Raw genomic sequence first — 15,456 nt, 5'->3', positions numbered from 1 at the left:
ATGAAACAGAAGGGCTGGAATCCCAAATCAGAAAACTTGAGGCTGTTGTGGGAGATGCTGAGCTGAGTCAGAATAGACAACACCCACCTCAGTGGAACACCTTCCCTCTTTCTATCTTCCCAAATGAAGATAATCATGGTGTGTGATATACAGATGCCGCAACAGCAGTGTGGTTTCTCTCAGAGCGTGAGTATGAACCCATGCTTCAACATAACAGACAGAAATCCACACGCTTTCTGTTTTCTACGTACACTATATGACTTGGCACAATACATACCAAATAAATGAACGCTGCCTTTGTTTAAATTTGTGCGTGGCTCTATATTCAAAAAGCTTTGTCTTGATTACCAGTCACATCTCTCCTCTGGGCTCCAGATTCATATAACCATGTGTCCACTTTATGTCTCCACTTGGAGATTTCAAATGTCCTCTAATTCAACACACTCCACACTGACCTCATCTTCCTTCAGTGTTTCTTTTCCTCTGCTTGTCTTCACCATCTACCTAGTCACATTCATGTAATTTATGAGTTACTATGAGTTGTAGTTAGTGATATATAGTGACCATATATAGTGAGCTTCTCGTGGAAACTCACAAGCTTACTATATATCTATATAAATAGTGATATGTAGATTTATATAGATTTACAGTGGGTGAGTGAGCGAATATAATGAAAACCATCCTTGATACCTCCTTCACCTCACACCCTCAGATTATAATACATTACAAAGCTCTGCTGATTCAGCATCCTAAAGATCTCTTCAATTTATTCATGAGATTTTTTTCTCCCTCCACCGTTTTAGTCTAATTTCCTATTAACTCTTGATTAGATTACATAATAAACTTCACACTGGACTCCCCACATCCATAGCTACCTCTTTCTTATCTGTTTTCCATATCTTAGCCACTGTGGGGTCTAATCTTGTGGGAGACTAACTATAATATCACCACCCTGCCCACCATGTTAAAACCCCCTCCACATTGACCTCCACACGTTTAGCAGCCTCCTCTCCCATGCTGCTTTGTGCTCCTTCATATGTCTTCTTTCAATCCTTTTCATGCTCTGTGCCCTCGTTCAGCACAGGGCCTTTGAGCATACTGTGTTCCCGGTCTCTAATGTCTCCCTACATCCCTTCTGATTTCAATTTAATCCAACCGAACATGCAGATCACAATTTATGTCATCCTGACTCCATGACTAGTTCAAATATCTCTGTTTTTCTCTTTAATACACATGCAACACTCCTTCACAGATTTTGTCCTAATTGTGATTTGGTGCTTGCTTGGCAAAGTCATTTAGGCTATATTTGTCTCTGTCACCAGACTATGAGCCTCTTGACGGCACCTGACTTTGTGTTTTTCTGTGTGTCTCTGTATTCCCAGCACCTACTCCATGCATGACACATGTCGGGCAACCAATGAATAAGTGAGTGAATATACAGTATATAAGAGGGAATCCAGGGATACTAAAATATTCTTATCTAGCTGAAGTTGAACCTGACCATAAACCTTTCTAGCTAATGAAGTCAGCACATTAAAGAAGGTCCCGTGCAATTCCTCCTCCTTGCTGAAGTCATTTCTGTTGACAGCCAGAATGTGAGCTCCTGCTCTGTTCTAAGCTCCATGAATCTTTGGGTCTTTCCTTGGTTGTTACTGCTCCAGCTTACTGTGAACACCATGAGTGCACGATAGGCATCTGGGTGGACTGGCACCACGATGGCAAGCCAAGTGGCACAATGAATGGCCAGAGCCTTTGTCCCCTGAAGCCTCTCATATTCTGCTAGACAGACAGAATTTCCCATTGCTCTGCACTTTGCAAGTCCTTGGCTTCTCCCTCCACTTTGGCCAAGTCCATTTATTTACACTCAGCTTTAGTTAAGCAAGCAAGCAAACAAACACAGACGTTCAGGTGTTTTTACAGCACTTACTTCACTTTGCCCTTTCATGTAGTTAATTGTAGGCTGTCTTCTATGCCTTCCCAGATAGGTGTTTCAGAGAAGTGGGGTGGTCTTAGCCTTCTCCCCTCTTCCAGCCCCCAGCACAGTGCCTTGATGGTAGCCCAGTCCAGGGTAATGTTTGATGACTTCCACTGAGTCATAAAAGTAGCAGCAATGTAAGTGCTGGAGTTTTCAGGATGCGTGTCCCTCCACTGAGCACCCTTGCCATAGCACCGGGTTATAAGTCAACAAACTTGAGTTTTTGTCTGTGTCACCTCATCTCAGTTTTCTTAATTTTTTAAAATTTATTTTTTATTCAAAAAGTTAAACTTAAGAGGGTGACCAATAAAAGTACATAGGCTTCAGGTAAACATTTCTATAGCATTTGAACCATTGATTACGTTGTGTATCCATCACCCAAAGTCAGATCACTTTCTTTCAGTTTTCTCAGACAGGCAACCTGGTGAGCTCAGAAAACAAATCAAGGACCGAAATGAGTACTTTACCAAAGAGAGTGAAATTTAAGAAAAGAGAGAAAATAATCCCCATTCTAGCCACTACAGTGAGTATTTGTTAAGAACAAATAAAAGGATGGGCATGGAGTTTTTTTTTAAAAAAAATGTAAAGTAATCTGCAGCTGTAGGGATTCTTATTATCTCTGTGATTATGCAAAGAAATGGGGTGGAGTAGTGGTGACTAACTTGCAGCTCCGAGCCAGGCCTGGAACTCAAGGTGGATGCCAGAGGCAATGTGGGCTTTGCTCTTTATGTCCCCAAAGGGAGTGATTCATTAGCTGCTGTTATGAGGCCTAGTTATGCAGCACCACCTGGGTGTGTGGTCAGTGGTGCCAAAGTTATTTGGTCACGGGAATGTGAGAGAAATGCCTGGAGCACATCGCTGGTGCTTGGTGGGTGGCAACGCTAAGCTTCCGAGGGACTGAGAGATTAGATGTGATGCTCATATCTGTTCGAGACCCTGTTGGGAGTGAACAGTGGAAGCTGCAGCCTGCCTCCTGCAGGCACAGGAGGAGAATGACTTACAGCACCGCAGACGGCCCACAACACTCTGGGAGCCCCTGTGCAGGTCTGGCTTGGCCACACGTCATGGTGACTGTTCGTTTTCCCTTCTGCTCCTCCCAACTGGCTGTGAGTTTCTTGAGGGCAGGGATCCATTTTAGTCATCTTTTCATTTCCAGCCCTTGTGACTTACTAACGCAGAGTCTATGCTCAAAAACCCTTTGGTGGCTATTTAGAAGATGAAGGAAGGAAGGAAAGAAGAAAAGAAGAAAGGGAGGGAGGGAGGGAGGGAGGGAGGGAGGGAGAGAGAGAGAGAGAAGAAAGAAAGAAAGAGAAAGAAAGAAAGAAAGAAAGAAAGAAAGAAAGAAAGAAAGAAAGAAAGAAAGAAAAGGAAAGAAAAGAAATAAAAGAAAGTGCTGGCTAAGACTAGGTTTGCAGTCCGGCAGAGTGGCAGACCTGGGGTCAGCTAGTTACTACGCGATGTGTGAGGATGGAGGCTTTGGAGAAGGCTCCTTTGGGAGGACCCCACTGACATCGCATCTTGAAAGGGGGGCAGGCAGAAGCCTGGGGAAGCACAGAGGAAATGATGGTGGGAAAGGTTCCTTACAGTCACCCTCCAAAGATGCATATATGTTTCACGGTGCTTTTGCGTCCACTGTCTCAATCCCCACAGAAATGCCGATGTGAAGAGGGCCATCCTTAATGCCACGTTCACCCATCAGGAAACCAGGCTCCAGGTGGTGTCAAGAACTTACGGCAGGTTGGAGGGAAAGCCAGAATTAGAACTCTCTTGATGTTTATTTCCTTGCTCTCCCTGCTGGAGCACACCGCCTGACGTGCTGTGCCAGGGCACCCCAGACTGCTCTGTCAGGTGTACCTTGCAGGACACTCCAAGGAGCTCCTAGAAGGGATTATAAACTGGGCAGAAATATGAACAATCATCAGAGTTTGAAATGAAGAGATTTATTTGCTAGCCCGGTGCTTTATTTACAAACAAAAGGAATTTGGTGCTTACAGTGTAAATCCCAAGGGAGTCAAGACAAAAGAGTCCAATTCATAGTGGCATTGACAAGCTGAGTGGGTGTGAGAGCAGAGCTGACTCCACCATTCATTGCTCAATACCTGAAACTTAAAAGAAAAAATTCCTTTTGAGTTTGAAAAAACCCTTCAACTTCCTTCTGTAGGATTCTTCTGTTTCCTTCATTTCTAAACTTATGAACATTAAAAAAAAAATCAAATCCATATGCTTTGGGATTAACAACATTCAAATCATAAAACAGCATTGCATAAGAGCTACTCAATGTCCAAGAGTCAGCATGCCTTTGGTGTTCTAAATGAAAGTTTATTTGTAATAGACAACTCCAAAATGTCCCACCGCCATATATGTTCCCCATGATCGAGGGCTTTCACAGATTAAATGTGAAATCTGGAAGCAAGACATTTTAATTCTCTGGGCCTCAATGTTCTCATCTATAAATTGGGGTTTATTGGCTCATCCCTGTGGTCCTTTCCAGCTGAAACATTATGTGGTCTGGCCTTGCGGAGACTTGGCTCACAAGCATAATGAGTCTGCCTGGGTTCGTGTTCTGGCTCTGCCACGTATGAACTCTAAGTGATTTAGCCTTATTGGCCTCAATTTCTTTATTTATAAAAATGCAATAATGGTACTTACCTTACAGCATTGTGAGGTTAAATGAGTTAACCCAGGCCAGTGCCGAGGTCACCGTAGAAAGGAAAGCGATTTTGCACACTGGCCCACTCTGCACTCTGATGACGATGACAGCTACCATTTATGCTCACCACCCAGCATGTGCTACACACTTGGCGTGGGTTGCTCATTCCACTCTCACCACGACCCTGCGTGGTGGTAACATGTTTATCTCCTCTTTTGAAGAGGAGGAGATGAAGGCTCAAGTAGCTTGCTCCAAGTCATACAGCTAGGAAGTGGCAGAGCCTGGGACCGCAGAACTCTCTGTTGTTAAAGTAGGAGATTTTAACCACCACTCCATTCTGCCATATCTAGTTATATCCCTGGGCTATCTCCTGTGCCAGAGATGGAGACCTATAATTTGAAAACCCCTACGGGCTAGGGCTGGAAAACATGATTCGGAAAGTAACAAATAAACACCAATCTGCAGTACAGGCTCACATGAGTCATAAATCCTCAATACTTCCCATTTATTCATCTCATAAAGTCACTTTCCCCCTTTAACATCAACTTATTTTTTCTGTGTTTCTGAGGATTTTTCCCCCCTACAATTTGCTCTCTTCCAGCTAAATTCAGCCAACTGCTCACGACTACACCAATGTGGATAAAGGAGCATTGGAGTCTTTTTTTGTCCTAATAACAAAACCCAGACCAAACAAACAAAACCCAGCACATGACCTTAAATAATGAAAAGTGTATCCACAGCATGTCTAGTAGGCTCCTCTTAGAAGTAAAGAGGCAGCATTTGTGTACCTATACATTTCTTTTTATTATTATTTACTTTTTATTTAGAAATTAAATTTCATGGGGTGACATTGGTCTATAAGAACACATAGCTTTCAGGTGAACAACTCTATAGCATTTGAACTGTTGGCTGCGTTGTGTGCCCATTTCTTAAATATACATAAGGAAAACCATTCTAGGGGTGTCTTCAGGCAACAGGAAGGGGAAGCATGAACATAGACTCCCCGGGTCTTCCTCTCCAGCCTCATCTCATGCCATTCTTTTCTCCTCTTTTTGAACCTCAGTTGAAGTGCCCTTCTTTCAGTTCATGAAACATGCCGCACTCCTTCCTGCTTCAGGGCCTTTGGATATGCTCCCCTTCCCTTCCTAAATTTCCTTTCACCTTTGCTTTTTGCCTTGTTAATTTCTATACATTCACCAAAGTCAGCTCAAACTGCCTTTATTTGGGAAGGCTGGACAAAGTCCCCTGCCACACATTCTTATAGCACCCGTGCCGTGAGTGGTTTAACGTTTGTCAGTCTGCTGGGAGGTCCGCTCCTTAGAGGCAGGATTCCTCTTTTCTGCCATGTTTCCCATTGCTCCCCAGTGGCCAGCACAATAATTTGTATGCTCAGTCATGAGTGAAAAGCTCATAGGTTCTCTAAAGGGAATTATTATATTCCAGTCCTGGAATTTAGTGCAACTCAATCTTTAGAACTTAAAGAGATGACCGGGAGTGAGTTTGAGCTTGAAGTCCAAAAATCTGCCCTTTTTTTTTTTTTTTTTTAACATGATTTCTATTTGCATTATCCTAGCAGACAGGACCTTGGGTACCATGGTAAAGCAGAGAGAGAGCATGTGTCTTAGAGTCAAGACATTCAAATCTCATTCACTAATTAATTGAAAGACTATTTCCAGTACCAGATGCTGGGCTGGATGTGGAAGAGACAGCAGCAAAGAGTACCCTTTCTTCAAGAAAGAGGGGGGCCAGGCATTGTGACACACTGGACATGTAAACAAAGGGTGCTCAGGAGACCCAGCATTGAAAGGATACTGAACATCATCTCCTGGTCTGGAAGGTTCTTGAGGAAGTGAGGGATAAACTGAGACCCGGGGAGGAGGTTACTGAAGATCAGTGTAGTGGGGCTGGCATGTCTGGACGCATGGCAGGTAGTGTAAGTCGGGGGACAGAACGGGCTGCTGGATACCTCACCATGGCTCCAAGACAAGTGAAACTCCTTAATGGCAGGCATTCCAATGGTTCACAAAATGCCAAAATGTGTCCATATTCTTTCTCTTAGATCTATGGAGAATGAGTAATGCTGCCCTCTTTCTTGCCTTCTTAAGACTCATCCTGAAGTTTGAAGCACCATTTTATCCCCTGTGTTATTTTAGTGAAATTGCAAAGATCAGAGATTGGCTCCACAAGATATAGAAAGGTCTCAGCAAACACCAAAGCAATAAAGAAAGTGGGTGACCGTGTAGAATTTCCTATTAAAAATTAATTTAGGGCTTTTATATGAAATCCTCCAAAGGTCCTGATAATAAATTCTCTTTCCCTTTTCCACAGCCAGTCCTCCTTCTCCATCCCAAATTCAGGGACTTCAAAGCCTCCTTGGGCCCCCAGAGGAGCGCTCTGGCCAGGAGCAGTGTGGTGAGCATGGGAACTGGCAGATTTAGGGCCCCGTCCTCTCCCCTTTAGAACGAAACCACCTGTCAACGTGGGTCACTGTCCTCTGGATGGAGCCACATTTTAAAAACACTGAGTCAATGACTCTAGACATTTTGGTTTCTTGTGAATATAGGATAATACATTGCTAAATTAAAAAATGGCAACCCTTTGCAAGTTATTAATACTCATAAAACAAATATTATCACTGTTGTTCAGTTCCTGGCTTTCTCTTGCTCTCTTCCCTTCTGTTCTAATTTTTCTTTTCTCAGTCCCTTAGTGTTCTAAGTTTGGTTATGGTTGCTAAAACATTGTTCCAAGTATACAGTTTGCTAATTTATATTTTGATAACCTCTTTGAGGGCTTGTTCAGAGATTCTAGCAGGGGAGCGCAGCTACTCATATACCCCTGACTGAAGAAGGCCCACCGAGATGGTCCTCTCTATTGGGGAAGGGCATCCTCTTCGACTGAGTGAGTGCACCGCTTCGGGAGGGTGAGAACGCCCGCAGTAACCTCTTTGAATTTCCAGATGAGATTTCAAAACATTTACTTACTTGTCTTTGTTGCAACTGTTGTCGCTTTGCTTCAGGATTTTTTAAAATTTATCTCAGAACGTCTTATAATATTTAACAAATGCAAATTCCCTAAACACATACCAATAAGTTTGTGGATAAATAAGCATAAATCAAATATATGGTTAAAAACAATGACATATCTTTACATCTATTGACATGAAAATACATTTAAAATATTTACAACGGATGTTCAATATTATTTTATATTAGTTTCAGGCATACAGCACAATGGTCAGACAATTATATAAATTAAGTGATCCCCTCCAATAATCCTAGAACCCACCTAGCACCATATACATAGTTATGACAATACTATCGACTGTATTCCCAATGCTGTACTTTACAACCCCATGACTATTTTGTATTTCTAACCCCTTCACCTTTTTCACCCAGCTCCTCAGTCCACCCTCCCCCGCCCCAGCCCTAGCAACCATCAGTTTCTTCTCTGTATCTATGAGTCTGTTTCTATTTTGTTTGTTCATTTTGGTTTTCAGGCCTTTTTTTTTTTTTTTTTTTTTACCACTGAATTAAAGGGTATTTCATAATTTGCAATTTTTTCTTTAATTAGTGCTATTTTACGATTTACTTGTTCCTTCTTTTTCATCCCTTATTTCTCTCCTATGCTTTCTTTCTATTTGTCCTACTTCCCCTATATCTCATTTATCTCGTAGCTGCCCCTCCCTCCACCCCTCCCCCGCCATTTTCTCCTTCCTCTTCTGTTTCCCACCAACTTCCTTTCCTCTCTCTCTGTTGAGTTTCTCACCTGTAAGCTTTAATATCATGGGAGGGAAGAAAAAGATTCTGGAACCCTCAATAGAGCAGCTATGGCTAGAAGAAATAAGAGCATCCGTGAAGGTTCTTTTGTTCTTTTATTTTTCACGACAGGTGGTTTTATTTTACCCGTCACCCTGGGTGTACCCTATGGGTGTACCCTATGGGTGTGTACGTGGGCCTCTGCGTTGTTGGCCATTTCTCAGCGTCTAGATTTCCGAGGTTTCGCAGGGAGTCGGGACGCTCCTGGGCTCCCTCTGACATGCCAGCTGCCGCCGTGGGCGTCGGAAGTGGTGGCTTCCGCGCCCTCCTCACCCTGCTCTGGCTCCTGGTCGTATTGCTCCAGCTCCTCCTTCAGCCTGCGGTAATGGCCGTAGACTACGGGATGCTCGGATTTCTGAGACTTGAACAGAGCACTGGGAGCTCTTGGAGAGGCTCTTTTCCTCCAACTCCCTTGAAGGTGTCTTTTCCCCTTCGTGGTGGTTTTGGGTTCATTTTTGTTTTCATTTGCTTCCTCCTTCAGCCTGTGATAATGGCCAGGAGGTTTGGGACGTCTAGATTTCTTAGACTTGATCGAAGCACTGGGAATTTTGGGAGAGGCTTTTCTTCTTGAACTTTCTAGAAAGAGTCTTCCTGCCTTCGTGGTTGTCTTGGGCACCTTGCCTCTGGACCTCGTTGGACTGGTGGCCTTCCTCTTATTCTTCCCTTTGGGGCTCGGGGTTGATTTTTCCATAACTGCTAAAAGCCTGTGAGCTTCTCAGTCACCCTTGCCATACCAGTGTCTCCCAGCGGTCTAGCCCAGGCCTCATAAACTCCCAAATATATGCCCCTCCCAGGACAATGAGGGGCCACGCCCTCTTGCTTTGTTTGCTCAGCCAGGCGTCCCGGTAGCCAATAGGAGTGCAGGAGGGGCTTAGACACCTTAGAGAGTGGTACCCAACCCCCGGCTGCAGACAGACCAGTACTGGTCAGTGGGCCATTTGGTACCAGTCTGCAGAGAAAGAATAAATCTTACATTATTTCCATTTTATTTATATTTAAGTCTGAATTATATTTTATTTTTAAAAAATGACCAGATTCCCTCTGTTACATCCATCTAAGATTCAATCTTGACGCTTGTCTTGGTCACGTGATACACTTATCCGTCCCACCCTAAAGGCCGGTCTGTGAAAATATTTTCTGACATTAAACCGGTCCGTGGCCCAAAAAAGGTTGGGGACCACTGCCTTAGGGCACCATTCTGACAAGTCCGTGTGGGAGAGAGGATGCAGGCAGGGCCAAGATGCTCTCCCTGGAGGAACACTGGTGGAATTCTTGTCTATGAACAGCTGTAACAAGTTTCCGGCTTCTTGGTGGAGATACATTGTGACCAATTTCAGTCCATTTGTTTCCTTAGGTAGAGGGCTCTCCTGGTTTTGTTTCTTTTCTCTAACAACTGTTTCTGTTGCCGACTGTAATGGGATGACCAAATCCCAGAGATATGGTGGAGGCATTAGCTAATTAAATGTTCAGATTTTTCTAAAAAATCAACTTGATTCATTTTGCCATTTGAGTGTCAGTCTCAACAGGTCCTCTTTATCTCCATAGTTACAAGACTTCTGCTTCAGCTAGTTCGGGCGGTTCTCATTGATGGTTGTTTTACAATTTAGTTATAATGATGTAGTCATGGGAGGAGGCAGGCACACTGTTACCTTCTCTGCATTTTTTCTTTTTTTTTTTTAGAGAAAGAGGAAAGCAGATGAGAGAGAGAGAAAGAGAAAAAATCAATCTGTTTCTGTATATATCCTGACTAGGAGTCAAACCAGCAACCTCTGCCTATTTAGGTGATGCTCTAACCAACCAAGCTATCTGGCCAGAACCTACTCTGCCATCTTTTTGATAGAGACAGAGAGAGGCATGGATAAGGACAGCCAGAGAAGAAGGGAGAGAGATTAGAAGCATCAATTCTTCATTTTGGCTCCTTAGTTTCCTTAGTTGTTCATTGATTGCTTTCTCATATGTGCCTTGACTGGGGGGCTACAGCAGAACAAGTGACCCCTTGCTCAAGCCAGCGACCTTGGGCTCAAGCTAGTGAGCCTTGCTCAAGCCACATTAGCCAGTGCTCAAGCCAGCAACCTCGGGGTTTCAAACCTGGGTCCTCCACATCCCAATCTGATGCTCTATCCACTGTGCCACTGCCTGGTCAGACCCTACTCTACCGTCTTGGTCAGAAGTCTCCCCATGAAGCTTCTTATACATTCATTTAATATGATTTAGGAAACAACGTTGCAATAACTGGCAACAATATGAAATGCTTAACAGACACATATAAAAATGGCTTAGCACATAAACAGTTCCATTATGCAACTGGTATCATTTTAATACATGTTCCTTCTTCTCTCTGTTGTCTTGGTTCACATTCTGAGTAAATAGGCGTTCAGGAACAGTGCTAAATTTAAACACCAGTCTTTCCTCTTCAAACACATGCACCCTGCGAGCTCCAGCCCTGGGTCTTTAACACAAGCATTGCCAGCACTTCCCTGCCACTCCTGACTCTTGTGTTTCATAGCCTTCCAGGGGAAGGGAGCCTGACTGCTTAAGTACCCCTGAAGGCAGGATGGACAGTGTCTCCAAATGTCTAACAGATGTCGTGCTGTATCTCAGGATGAATCCTTTATTGATTCAGAACTCTCGCTATGGTAACTTCTGCCAGGTTTTCTTTCACACTTGTGATGAGGAAATGGATTGAGCATCAGTAAGGGGACAAGACAATAACAAACAGACACAGATTGAAAGTGAGGCCATAATAACAAACACAATCCCGGCCCCTTGATAGTCGCTCCCCTTCCAGCGCCAGGTTGCAAATCACTTTGCGTTTCCTTCCCCCTGAGCTCACACACAGGCAGAGACCCCGGCTCTGAAGACATGCCTGCTTGAATTCTTGTTCAAGGAACTATTTGGATAAGAGAGACGGGGCTACAGAGATGCAGAGTCACCTCGGAGGAAGTTATCAGAAGAGATGGGAGTGTTGGGCCCGGGAAGTGAAAGAAGAACAATTCTGTTGCCTGTCTAATCGAGGCACTGGCTGCCTCGGAAGCAGATCCTTATTGCAGTGGATGCCAAAGGCATATTTCCCATATTCAAAGCAGAATCCTTCATAGTCTTCCTCCTCCTTCCAAACCTGCCGTCTCCCATCTGATTTACCTAATGCATCACTGTCGAATCCATTTCTCTAAAGCTCTTTACTCTCGACTGCCTTGGATATTTTCAGGAAATTGGTGTGATAAAAATACATGCATTAGCTTATCCACCCATGATGTATTGAATGCCTGCCTAGGATCACAGAGAGCAATAAGGGGTGATGCCCTGTGTAGTAGGAAGACCGTCAAGTAAATGAATACAAAGAAATATGAGAAATGGAATAACAGAGCTTTTAGGTGATGCTACAGTGGAGAAGAACAGAAGGCTTTAACTCAGTAGTTGGGGCAAGGTTGGAGAGTATCAAGGAAGGCTTTGGGGTGGAGGTGACATTTGAGCTGAATTTCTAAGGATAAGCAGTATGTCCTAGGCAGATAGAAGGGTACATATGCAGAAGTATAGAGGTATATGAAATCATGGTGTTTAATGAAGCAGACATAAATTTCAGGTAAAAAAAAAATAGGGGTACAAGGGAATGTGTGTTTGAGGGTTACTAGGTAGACAGGCAGGCAGGTAAAGTTTAGAAGACAGTGGGCCTTGTAACATCATGCCCAGGGTTTGGACATTATCCTATAGGAGGCTAGAGTCCATGGATAGATTGTAAGCTGGGAGATGATGAAATCCTATTATTACTTAAGACTGATGACTTGGGAGTAGGGGAGGAGAGGGGAAGTATGACGCAGAAAGTTCTGAAATGAAGTGGCACTGGGCAGAAAGCACTGCAGTAAGAGCTCAGAGTAAAATTGATGGGGGTTAGGGAGTAAGCGGGTGTGCAAGAGTAAATAATGATAAATAACCAATGAATGTAGACCCCTAATCTGACTTTAAAAAGGAATCTGCAGTGGTCTCCCATGATTTACCAAGTGAAGCTGAAAGTATTTAGCCTGATCTTCAACATCCTCAAGCATTGGGGTCCAGTTTATCTTTCTGACCTTATTTCCCGACATTTCTTAGCTGGGAGAAAAATAAATAAAGGAATGCTTCTTGCTTTTCCTGTGTTCTCCTGATTCTGGGTCATTCTGCAGGCTTTTTGATCTGTACTGACAACAGCCCTTGTTACTCCTCTAGGCAAAAGCCACGCATGGGCCAACTAACCCATGCTCCTCTGCCATCTCCCCATTTTGAATAGAATCTCTCTCCTCTTGAAGATTTCATAGGACCCCAAGCTTATTTACCATTTTACTCATTTCTATAATGCTTTGGATTTGTTTGCTAGTCTTCTTTCTGGTCCACTCCCTTTGTCTACTAAGTTATACTTGCTTTTTTCTTTACTGTGCTTTTCTTTATTGTGCTTTGCAGGAATTGCATCTTTTTTTTTTTTTTTTTACAAATTGAAGGTAAGACCCTCTATCAGAAGAATAATGGTGACTCACTTTATTACAATCTGTTTCATTACAATGGTTTGGAATGGAACCTGGAGTATCCCTGAGGTACGCCTGTCATCTTAGTGAGGACTGAGACTCTCTTCCTCATGTTTTTATCCCCATTCACACCTCACATGTAGAACATTGTACATGCAGCTGTAATTATTTCAAATGAAAGATTTTTACTTTAGCTGAATTTCACTACTGGCATGAAGTTGGGAATTAGAACATTGAGGCAGATAATCCAAATAAAAGTATCTACTTTGGCTGTGATATCTGGCCATTGCTATGTGAAATCTCAGGACAGTATTAACTTAGACGAGACTTACTAATTGAGCAAAGAAAAATATATATTAACTTTTATGCCCCAACATATCATATCCATCAATAAATTTTGGTTATGTTTGGCATATCTCAAAGAGACCAACAGACTGTAAAGATATTTTTGATAAGATTCTATAAGCTTATATCCTGCTATTAACTTTTATACCAAATTTCTATTGGCTTTAATGAGAATTCTGAATTTTTTTTAAGACTATAACTCCATAAAATTTTTCAGTGAATTTTTTTTTAGTTCCATAGTGAGGTATGTGTGGGTACAAGTAGAGAAAAGTGCTTTTGGACATATTTATGGACCCCATGTATTTATTTATTTAGAGATGATTAAGTAAAAACTCCCTTCAAAGACCATATGCATGATATATTACATGAATATCTGCATCACTACTATTTTATTCCTTAGTGTGATTATCATTGTGATGTTTACATGGCGTCTTGTCTTTGAGTAGCAATGAGTGCATCTATTAAAAAATGAATAAAGAAACAATTGTCTCATTTCCACATGGTTCTTAAGGATCAATGTTATTGCCATTTATCTGATGTGAAACTACAGCACAAGAGCTAATTGTTTGAAAGTGTGTGGGTTAATCTGGGGGCTTTCTTTGTCTATAAAAATTCCAGCACAGCCTTCAAAACCTTGGTCAATGCCACATCCTCCCAGTAGGTTTGCCTGGCCATTCTGAGCCATACCGGTCCTCTTGACTCTATATTGCACCTGTTTTGTGGGTGTTGATCTTGTCTCCCCATTTAGGCTGCAAATTCCTTTAGGGATATAAAAATCACACTTAGTGAATGCTTAGTGTGTGCCAAGTACTAGGGATAAGGATAGGAATAACCCAGTGCAGTAACCTCTCAAGTACATAGTGCTTATGGACAAAACAGAAAAGTAAATTCGCAACTGCAGCCTGTAGGAAGAGTGCCTTTGTAGGGGACAATGTGGGGTATCATTGACTCACAGAGAAGAGGCTGCTGATACAAGCAAAACTGATAAAACAGAGGCTCACAGAGGGCAAGTAATATACCCCATGTGATGACCCAGTAAAGGGCAGTTGCAGAAATTGAACCCCATTGTAAAACCTCAGATTCCAGCCTTTTTTGTTTTATTTTTTATTTTTATTATTATTATTTTTTTGTATTTTTCTGAAGTTGGAAACAGGGAGGCAGTTAGACAGACTCCCGCATGTGCCCGACCGGGATCCACCTGGCATGCACACCAGGTGGCGATGCTCTGCCCATCTGGGGCGTTGCTCTGTTGCAACCAGAGCCATTCTAGTGCCTGAGGCAGAGGCCACAGAGCCATCCTCAGTGCCCGGGCCAACTTTGCTCCAATGGAGCCTTGGCTGCAGGAGGGGAAGAGAGAGACAGAGAGGAAGGAGAGGGGGAGGGGTGGAGAAGCAGATGGGCACTTCTCCTGTGTGCCCTGGTCGGGAATCAAACCCGGGACTCCTGCACACCAGGCCAACGCTCTACCACTGAGCCAACCGGCCAGGACCGATTCCAGCCTTTTTTGGGAGGGAGGTCAAGTTACTGCCCTTGAACACCTAAATACCCAACTGTGTCTTACACGTTCATATACCCTGCACCTATAAAACTATTGCCAGTACCGGGAAAGTGATTATTTTGTTGAGTTATTGAATAGGAGGTGACGTTGCTTTTTACTGCATTTTATGCCAAATGTTAAATTCATAAATACTACCTGACTCACTAAAGCATTTGCATGTTTTCAAAAGGTGAAAATCACCTAGGGGCATGCTTTTCAGGAATGAAGAGGTTAGGGGAAGGTCAGGACACAAGACTTCTCTATATTTCTTATGCCCATGAAACTGAAAGAAAGAAACAAACCAGGCCACCATGTAACCCTCATGGACAGTGGGAGGGGAGAACTGGGCTCTCTGGTGAGTGATAAGGAGAAGACTGTCACACAGTTAGTAAGGGGACTTCAGCTGTTTATATCTTCTGTCAATTTCAGTTCTGGTTTTATGGGTATCAGTGAAGATTCAAGTGCAGGGTGAATTTTGGACGTTAAGTGGCCCATTTTTTATGCCCATTGCTCCATTATTAACCCTCCCACTCAGTCCTAGAAACGCAAAGCCCAGTGTCTTCCATCTGCTCCACGTTATTTATGATGATGCCTCTAATTATGTCCAATTGAGTTGCTGTCGATGATTAAAGGTAATA

Source organism: Saccopteryx bilineata, chromosome 6, assembly GCF_036850765.1.
Source record: "Saccopteryx bilineata isolate mSacBil1 chromosome 6, mSacBil1_pri_phased_curated, whole genome shotgun sequence".
In the NCBI taxonomy this organism is placed as follows: domain Eukaryota; kingdom Metazoa; phylum Chordata; class Mammalia; order Chiroptera; family Emballonuridae; genus Saccopteryx; species Saccopteryx bilineata.
This window is presented reverse-complemented; position numbering follows the sequence as displayed.